This window comes from Columba livia, unplaced genomic scaffold (genome assembly GCF_036013475.1).
Source record: "Columba livia isolate bColLiv1 breed racing homer unplaced genomic scaffold, bColLiv1.pat.W.v2 Scaffold_107, whole genome shotgun sequence".
In the NCBI taxonomy this organism is placed as follows: Eukaryota; Metazoa; Chordata; class Aves; order Columbiformes; family Columbidae; genus Columba; species Columba livia.
The window spans coordinates 610,821-621,906 of NW_027043012.1; positions in this window are offsets into that span (position 1 = coordinate 610,821).

The following is an 11,086-nucleotide window of genomic DNA, read 5'->3' on the forward strand; positions in this document are numbered from 1 at the left end:
TGTGTCATAAACACTATTGGACAGTGTGTGTGTCACAATCACCATTGGACAGCGTGTTTGTCACAATCCCCATTGGACATCGTCTGTGTCACAAACCCCATTTTACAGCATGTGAGTCACAAACACCTTGGGATATCGTGTGCGTGTAACAATCCCCATTGGGCAGTGAGTGTGTCACAAAACCCATTGTATAGAATGTGTGTCACAAACCCCATTAGAAAGTGTGTGTGTCACAAACCCTGTTGGACAGTGTGTGTGTCACAAACCCCACTCGACAGAGTGTGTGTTACCAACCCAATTAGAAATTGTGTGTGTGTCACAATCCTCATTGCACAGTGTGTGTGTCACAAACCCCATTTGAAAGCGTGTGTGTGACAAACGCCATTGGACAGTGTGTGTGTGCTACAAAACACATTGGACAGTGTGTGTGTCACAATCCCCATTGTACAGTGTTTTTGTGACAAACCCCCATGGACAGCGTGTGTGTGTCACAACCCCCTTTGGACAGCGTGTGTTTCAGAAACCCCATTGGACAGCGTATGCGTCACAAATTCCCCTGGACAGTGTGTGTGTCACAAACCCTATTGGACAATGTGTGTCACAAATCCCTTTGGACAGCGTGTGTGTCACAAAACCCATTGGACAGCCTGTGTGTGTAAAAAACCCGCCTGGTCAGTGTGTTTGTCAAAAACCCCATTTGACAGCGTGTGTCACAAACACCATTGGACAGTGTGTGTGTAACAAACCCAGTTGGTCAGCGTGCATGTCACAAAACCTATGGGACAGCGTGTGTGTCACAAACCCCATAAGAAATTGTGTGTGTCACAAACCCCATTGGAAAGTGTGCGTGTCACAAACCACATTGGATAGCGTGTGTATGTCACAATCTCCATTGGACAGCGTCTGTGTCAGAAACCCCATGGGCAGCGTGTGTATGTCACAATCCCCATTGGACAGCATCTGTGTCACAAACTCAAATGCACAGCGTGTGTGTCACAAACACCATTGGACAGAGTGTGTGTGTAACAATCCCCATTGGACTGTGTGTGTCACAAAACCGATTGGATAGCGTGCGTGTCACAAACCCCATTAGAAAGTGTTTGTTTCACAAAACCCATTGAATTGCGTGTGTGTGTCACGAACCCTATTGGACAGTGTGTGTGTCACAAACCCCATTGGAAAGTGTGTGTGTCACAAACCCCTTTGGATACCGTGTGTGTGTCAAAAACCCTATTGGAAAGTGTGTATGTCACAATCCCCATTGGACAGCGTCTGTGTCACAAACACCATTGGACATCGTGTGTGTGTCACTATCCCCATTGTATAGCGTGTGTGTCACAAACCCCATTAGAAAGTGTGTTTGTTACAAAAACATTGGATAGCGTGTGTGTGTCACAAACCCTATTGGACAGTGTCAGTGTCACAAACCCCACTGGACAGAGTGTGTGTCACGAACCCCATTGGACAGTGTCTATGTGACACATTCCCCATTGGACAGCGTGTGTATCACAAACCCCATTGGACAGAGTGTGTGTGAGAAACCCCATTGGACAGTGTGTGTGTCACAAACCCCATTGGACAGTGTGTGTGTCGCAATCCCCATTGGTGAGCGTGTGTAAACACAAATCCCGTTGGACAGCGTGTGTGTCACAAATCCTATAGGACAGAGTGTGTGTGTCACATACCCCATTTGACAGCGTGTGTGTGTCACAGGCCCCTTGGACAGTGTCTGTGGCAAAAACCCCATTGGAGACAGTGGGTGTCACAAACACAATTTTACAGTGTGTATCACAAACCCCATTGGACAGTGTCACTGTGTCACAATCCCCGTTGGAAAGAATGTGTGTGACAAACCCCACTGGACAGCGTGTGTGTCACAATCCCCTTTGGACATTGTGTGTTTCACAAACACCATTGCGCAGTGTGTGTGTGTCCAAAAACCCCATTGGACAGTGGGTGTGTCACAAACCCCATTGGACAGCGTGACTGTGTCACAATCCCCGTTGGAAAGAATGTGTGTGACAAACCCCACTGGACAGCTTGTGTGTCACAATCCCCTTTGGACATTGTGTGTTTCACAAACACCATTGCGCAGTGTGTGTTTGTCCACAAACCCCATTGGACAGTGTGTGTGTCACAAACCCCATTGGAAAGCATCCATGTCACAAACACCTTTGGAGAGCATGTGTGTCACAATCCCAACTGGACAGTGTGAGTTTTACAAAAAGCATTGGACAGCGTGTGTGTCTCAATCCACAATGGACAGCGTGAGTTTTAAAAACAGCACTGAACAGCGTGTGTGCGTCACAATCCCCACTGGACAGCGTGTGTGTCACGAACCCCATTGGACAACGTGTGTGTCACAAGTACCATTGGACACAGTGTGTGTATCACTAACCCCATTGAACAGTGTGTATGTCAAAAAACCCTTTGGATAGCGTGCATGTGTCACAAACCCCTTTAGAAAGTCTGCGTGTCACAAACCCCATTGGAGAGCGTGTATGTGTCACAGAACCTATTGGACAGCGTGTGTGTCAAGAACCCCATTGGACAGTCTTTGTGTCACAATCCCCATTGGACAGATTGTGTGTGTCACAAACCCCATTGGACAGCGTGTGTGTCATAAACCCCATTGGACAGCGTGTGTGTCACAAACACCATCGGACAGTGTGTGTGTGTCACAAACCCTACAGGACAGTGTATGTGTCACAAAACCCATTGGATAGCGTGTGTGTGTCTCAAACCCCATTGGACAGTGTGTGTTTGTCACAAACCCCAATGGAAAGTTTGTGTGTCAAAAACCCCATTGGACAGTGCGTGTGTGTCACAAACCCCATTGGAAAGCGTGTGTGTCACAAACCCTGTTGGACAGTGAGCTTGTCACAAATCCAACTGGCTAGAGTCGGGCTCACAAACCCCCAAGGACAGTGCATGTGTCACAAAACCCGTTGGACAGCATGCGTGTCACAAACACCATTGGACAGCGAGTGTGTGTCACAATCCTCATTGCACAGTGTGTATGTCACAAACCCCATTGGACAGCGTGTGTGTTCCACAATCCCCTTTGGACAGCGCGTGTGTCTCAAACCCCATCGGACAGCGTATGGGCCACAAACCCCCCTGGACAGTCTGATTGTCACAAATCCCTTTGGACAAAGTGTGTGTGTCATAAACCCCATTGGACAGCATGTGTGTCACAATCGCCAGTGGACAGCTTGTGTGTCAGAAACCCCGTTGGACATTGTGTGTCACAAATCCCCTTGGACAGCGTGTGTGTCACAAACCCCATTGGACAGCCTGTGTGTGTCACAAACCCCCCTGGTCAGTCTGTGTGTCACAAACCCCATGGTACAGCGAGTGTGTGTCACAAACCATACTGGAAAGTGTTTGTTTCACAAACCCCATTGGATAGCGTGTGTGTGTCACAAACCCCATGAGAAAGTGTGTGTCACGAACCCCATTGGACAGCGTGTTTGTCACAACCCCCATTGGACATCGTCTGTGTCACAAACCCCATTGGACAGCATGTGTGTCACAAACACCTTTGGACACTGTGTGTGTCTAAAGTAGCATTGGACAGAGTGTGTATGTTACAAACCCCATTGGACAGTGGGTGTGTCATAATCCCTATTGGACAGCGTTTGTGTCACAAACCCCATTGGACAGATTGTGTGTGTCACAAACCCCATTGGACAGCGAGTGTGTCACAAAACCCATTGGACAGATTGTGTGTGTCACAAACCCCATTGTACAGCGTGTGTTTCACAAACTCCATTGGACAGCGTGTTTGTGTCACAATCCCCATTGGACAGCGTCTGTATCACAAACCCCATTGGACAGCAAGTGTGTTACAAACCCCATTGTACATCGTGTGTGTGTCACAATCCCCATTAGACAGTGTGTGTGTCACAAACACCATTGGATATCGTGTGTGTGTCACAAACCCTATTGGACAGTGTGTGTTTTTCCACAAACCCCATTGGACAGAGTGTGTGTCACAAACCGTCACGGACATTGTGTATGTCACAATCCCCATTGGTGAGCGTGTGTGTCACAAACCCCGTTGGAGAGTGTGTGTGTCACAAACCCTCCTGGACAGTGTGTGTTTCACAATCCCCATTGGACAGCGTGTGTGTCACAAATCCTATTGGACAGAGTGTGTGTGTCACATACCAAATTGGACATTGTTTGTGTGTCACAGTCCCCTTTGGACAGTGTCTGTGGCAAAAACCTCATTCGAGAGAGTGGGTGTCACAAACATAATTTGACAGCGTGTGTATCACAAACTCCATTAGACAGGTTGAGTGTGTGTCAAACCCCATTGGACTATGTGTGTGTCACAATCCCCATTGGACAGCGTGTGTGTCACAAACACCATTGGACAGTGTGTGTTTGTCCACAAACCCCATTGGACAGAGTGTGTGCCACAAACGCCATTGGATAGCGTGTGTGTCACAAATAGCATTGGAAAGCGTGTGTGTGTCACAATGTCCATTGGACAGCCTGTGTGTCACACACCCCATTGGACAATGTGTTTGTCACAAACCCCATTGGACATCATGCGTCTGTCACAATCCCGATTGGACAGTGTGTTTGTGTCACAAACCCCATTGGACAGAGTGTGTGTCACAAACCCCATTGGACAGCGTGTGTGTCTCAAACACCATTGGACATCGTGTGTGTGTCACAATCCCCATTGGACAGCGTGTGTGTCACGAACCCCATTGGACATCGTGTGTGTCACAAGTACCATTGGACACAGAGTGTGTATCACAAACCCCATTGGACACTGAGTGTGTCACAAAACCCTTTGGATAGCGTGTTTGTGTCACAAACACCTTTAGAAAGTGTGAGTGTCACAAACCCAATTGGATAGCGTGTGTGTGTCACAAACCATATAGGAGAGCGTGTGTGTCAGAAACACCATTGGACAGTGTTTGTTTGTCCACAAACCCCATTGGACAGAGTGTGTACCACAAACCCCATTGTACAGTGTGTGTGTCACAAAACCCATTGACAGCATACGTGTCACAAACACCATTGGACAGCGTGTGTGTCACAAACCCCATTGGCCAGATTGGGTATGTCATAAACCCCATTAAAAAGTGTGTGTATGTCACAATCCCCATTGGACAGTGTGTGTGTGTCACAAACCCCATTGGACAGTATGTGTGTCACAAACACCATTGGACAGTGTGTGTGTCACAAAACCCTTTGGAAATTGTGCATGTCACAAACCCCTTTGGATAGCGTGTGTATGTCACAATCCCCATTAGACAGCGTCTGTGTCACAAACCCCATTGGACAGCATGTGTGCCACAAACACCATTGGACAGTGTGTGTGTCACTAAACCCTTTGGAAATTGTGCATGTCACAAACCCCTTTGGATAGCGTGCGTGTGTCACAAACCCTATTGGACACTGTGTGTGTCACAAACTCCACTCGACAGTGTGTGTATCACGAAACCCATTGGACAGCCTGTGTGTCACAAGTACCATTGGACAGAGTGTGTGTGTCACAAACCCCATTGGACAGTGTGTGTGTCACAATCCCCATTGGATAGTGTTTCTGTCACAAATCCCATTGGACAGATTGTGTGTGTCACAAACCACATTGGACAGAGTGTGTTTCATAAAACCCATTGGACAGCGTGTGTGTGTCACAATCCCCATTGGACAGTGTCTGTGTCACAAACCCCATTGGACAGCATGTGTGTCACAAACACCATTGGAGAGTGTGTGTATTTCACAAAACCCACTGGACAGTGTGTGTGTCACAAAAGCCATTGGATAGTGACTGTGTGTCACAAACACCGTTGGATAGCGTGTGTGTGTCACAAACCTCATTAGACAGTGTGTGTAACAAACCCAATTGGTCAGCGTGTGTGTCAAAAACCCCATGGGACAGCGTGAGTGTATCACAAACCTCTTTAGAAAGTGTGCGTGTCACAAAACCCATTGGATAGCGTGTGTGTGTCACAAACCTTATTGGAAAGTGTGTGTGTCACAAACCCCACTCAAAAGCGTGTGTGTCACGAACCCCATTTGACAGCGTGCGTGTCACAAGACCCATTGGACAGTGTGTGTTTCACAAACCCCATTGGACAGCGTGTGTGTGTCACAATCCCCATTCTACACAGTGTGTATGTCACAAATCCCATTGGACAGCGTGTGTGTCACAAACCCCTTTGGACCGTTTGTGTGTCACAAACCCCATTGGACAGCGTGTGTGTGTCACAATCCCCATTGGACAGCGTGCATGTCACAAGACCCATTGGACAGCGTGTGTGTTACAATCCCCATTGGACAGATTGTGTGTCTCTCAAACCCTTTGTATACCGTGTGTGTCACAAACCCCATTAGATAGTGTGAGTGTCAGAAACCCCTTTGGATAGCGTGTGTGTGTCACAAACCCTATTGGACAGTGTGTGCGTCACAAACCCCCCTGGACAGTGTGTTTGTCACAAACCCCATTGGACAGAGTGTGTGTGTCATAAACCCCATTGGACAGCATGTATGTCACAATCCCCATTGGACATCGTGTGTGTCAGAAATCCCATTGGACAGTGTGTGTAAAAAATCACATTGGACAGCGTGTGTGTCACAAACCCCATTGGAAAGCCTGTGTGTGTCACAAACCCCCCAGGTCAGTGTGTGTGTCAGAAACCCTATTTGACAGAGTGTGTGTCACAAACACCAATTGACAGTGTGTGTTTCACAAACCCCATTGGACAGCGTGTGTGTGTCACAAACCTCCTGGTCAGTGTGTGTGTCACAAACCCCATTGGACAGCGTGTGTGTCACAAGCCAAATGGACAGAGTGTGTGTCACAAACCCCATTGGACAGCATACGTGTCACAAACCCCATTGTATAGTGTGTGTATGTCACAATCCCCATTGGTGACCGTGTGTGTCACAAACCCCATGGGACAGTGTGTGTGTCACAAACCCTCCTTCACTGGGTATGTGTCACAATCCCCATTGGACAGTATGCGTGTCACAAACCCCATTGGACAGCGAGTGCGTCACAAAACCCCCTGGACAGTGTGTTTGTCACAAACCCCCCAGGTCAGTGTGTGTGTCATAAACCCCATTGGACAGCATGTGTGTCACAGTCCCCATTGCACAGCGTGTGTGTCAGAAACCCCACTGGACAGTGTGTGTCACAAACCCCTTTGGACAGCCTCTGTGTGTCACAGACCCCCGAGGTCAGTGTGTGTGTCACAAACCCCATTTGACAGCGTGTGTACCACAAACACCATTTGACAGTGTGTGTGTCACAAACCCCATTGGACAGCATGCGTGTCACAAACCCCATTGTATAGTGTGTGTATGTTACAATCCCCATTGGACAGCGTCTGCGTCACAAACCCCATGGGACAGCGTGTGTATGTCACAAACCCCAATGGACAACCTGTGTGTGTCAGAAACCCTCCAGGTCAGTGTGTGTGTCACAAACCACATTTGACAGCGCGTCTGTCACATACACCATTGGACAGTGTGTGTGTCACAAACCCCGTTGGACAGCGTGTGTGTCACACGCCCAATGGACAGAGTGTGTGTACAAAACCCATTGGACAGTGTATGTGTGTCACAAACAACATTGGACAACGTGTGTGTCACAAACCCCATTGGATAGCGATTGTGTCACAAACACTATTGGAGAGCTTGTGTGTCACAAGCCCTTTGGACAGATTAAGTGTGTCAAAAACCCCAGTGGATAGTGTTTGTGTGTCACAAACCCCATGGGACAGCGTGTGTGTGAAACTAAACCCACTGGACAGAGTGTGTGTCACGAACCCTATTGGACAGCGTGTATGTCATAAACCCCATTGGACAGCATGTGTGTCACAATCCCCATTGGACAGCGTGTGTCTCAGAAACCCCATAGGACAGTGTGTGTCACAAACACCCTTGGATAGCGTGTGTGTCACAAACACCGCTGGAGAGCGTGTGAGTCACAAGCCCATTGGGCAGAGTGTGTGTGTCACAAACCCCATTGGATAGCGTTTGTGTGTCACAAACCCCATGGGACAGCGTGTGTGTGAAACTAAACCCACTGGACAGAGTGTGTGTCACGAACCCCATTGGAAAGCGTGTATGTGTCACAATCCCCATTAGACAGCGTATGTGTCACAATCCCCATTGAACAGGGTGTGTGTCACAAACCCCCCTGGACAGTGTGTTGTCACAAACCCCATTGGACAGCATGTGTGTCACAATCCCCATTGGACAGCGTGTGTCTCAGAAACCCCATTGGACAGTGTGTGTCACAAATCCCATTGGACAGTGTGTGTGTCACAAACACCATTGGACAGTGTGTGTGTCACAAACCCCATTGGACAGCGTGTGTGTCACAAGCCCAATGTACAGAGTGTGTGTCGCAAAACCCATCGGACAGCGTGTGTGTCACAATCCCCATTGGAGAGAATGTGTGTGTCACAAACCCCATTGGACACAGTGTGTGTGTCGCAAAACCCATTGGACAGCATGCGTTTCACAAACCCCATTGGACAGTGTGTGTGTGTCACAAACCCCTTTGGATAGCGTGTGTGAGTCACAAACCCTACTGGACAGTGTGTATGTCACAATCCCCATTGTACAGCATCTGTGTCACAAACCCCATTGGACAGCGGGTGTCTCACAAACACCTTTGGAAATCATGTGTGTGTCACAAGCCCCATTGGACAGTGTGTGTGTCACAAGACCCATTGGACAGAGTGTGTGTCTCACAAGACCCATTGGACAGAGTGTGTGTCACAAACCCCATTGCAAAGCGTGTGTGTCACAAGACCCATTCAACAGACTGTGTGTGTCACAAACACCATTGTACAGCGTCTGTGTCACAAACCCCATTGTACAGCATGTGTGTCAAAAACCCCATTGGATAGTGTATGTGTCACAAACCCTTCTGACATTGTGTGTGTCTACGATCCCCATTGGACAGCGTGTGTGTCACAAGCCCATTGGACAGATTGAGTGTGTCACAAACACCATTGTACAGCGTGTTTGTCACTATCCCCATTGGACAGAGTGTTTGTGAGAAACCCCATTGGACAGCGTGTGTGTCACAAGCCCATTGGACAGAGTGTGTGTGTCTCAAACCCCATTGGAAAGTGTGTGTGTCACAAACCGTCATGGACATTGTGTGTGTCACAATCCCCATTGGTGAGTGTGTGTGTCAAAAACCCCATTGGACAGTGTTTGTGTCACAAACCCTTCTGACATTGTGTGTGTCACGATCCCCATTGGACAGCGTGTGCATGTCACAGTCCCCATTGGACAATGTGTGTGTCACAAAAACCATTGGACAGTGGGGGTGTCACAAACCCCATTGGACAGCCTGTGTGTGTCACAATCCCAGTTGGACAGAGTGTGTGTGGCAAACCCCACTGGACAGTGTGTGTGTCACAAAACCGACTGGACAGCGTGTGTGTCAGAAACACCATTTTACAGCGTGTGTGTGTCACAATCCCCATTGGACAGAGTTAGTGTGACAAACCCCACTGCACAGTGTGTGTCTCAGAAACCCCTCTGGACAGTGTGTGTGTCACAAAACCGACTGAGCAGCGCGTGTGTCAGAAACACCATTGGACAGCATGTGTGTGTCACTATCTCGTTTGGACATCGTGTATGTTACAATCACCATTGGACAGCATGTGTGTGTCACAATCCTAATTGCACATTTTGTGTGTAACATCCCCTTTGGAAAGTGTCTGTGTCACAAACCCTATTGGACAGCGTGTGTGTCGCGATCCCCTATTGGACAGCGTGTGTGTCAGAAACCCCATTGGAAAGTGTGTGTGTCACAAACCCCATTGGATAGCGTGTGTGTGTCACAAACCCTATTTCTCAGTGTTTATGTCACAATCCCCATTGGACAGCCTCTGTGTCACAAACCCCATTGGACAGCGTGTGTTTAACGAACACCATTGGACAGCATGTGTGTCACAAGACCCATTGGACAGAGTATGTGTGTCTCAAACCCCATTAGACAGTGTGTGTGTGTCACAAACCCTATCGGACTTTGTGTGTGTCACAAAACCCATTGGACAGCATGCGTTTCACAAACACCATTGGACAGTTTGTGTGTAACAAACCCAATTGGTCAGCGTGTGTGTCATAAACCGCATTGGACAGCGTGTGTGTGTCACAATACCCATTGGACAGCGTGTGTGTGTCACAAACCCCATTGGACAGCGTGTGCGTCACAAACACCATTGGAATGCGTGTGCGTCACAAACCCCATTGGACAGTGTGTGTGTGTCACAAACCCTATTGGAAAGGGTGTGTGTCACAAACCCCATTAGACAGAGTGGGGGTCAGAAACCCCCATGGACAGTGTGTGTGTCACGAAACCCATTGGACAGCACGTGTGTCGCAAACAACATTGGACAGCCTGTGTTTGTCACAAGAACCATTGGACAGAGTGTGTGTGTCACAAACCCCATTGGACAGCGTGTGTGTCACAAGAACCATTGGACAGAGTGTGTGTGTCACAAACCACATTGGACAGTGTGCGTGTCACATAACCCATGGACAGCATGTGTGTCACAAACCCCCCTGGACAGTTTATTTGTCACAAATCCCATTGGACAGTGTGTGTGTGTCACAAACCCTATTGGAAAGTGTGTGTGTCACAAACCCTATTGGACAGAGTGGGGGTCAGAAACCCCCATTGACAGTGTGTGTGTCACAAAACCCATTTGACAGCATGCGTGTCACAAACACCATTGGACAGCCTGTGTGTGTCACAATCCTCATTGCACAGTGTGTGTGTCACAAAACCCATTTGACAACGTGTGTGTTACAAACGCCATTGGACAGAGTGTGTTTGTGCCAAACAAGATTGGACAGCGTGTGTGTCACAAGAACCACTGGACAGCGTGTGTGTCTCACACACACCATTGGACAGCGTGTGTGTCATAAACCCCATTGAACAGCGTGTGTGTGTCACAATACCCATTGGACAGTGTGTGTGTCACGAACCCCATTGGAAAGTGAGTGTTTCACAAACACTATTAGACAGCGTGTGTGTCACAACCCATTGGACAGAATGTGTGTGTCACAAAACCCACTGGACAGC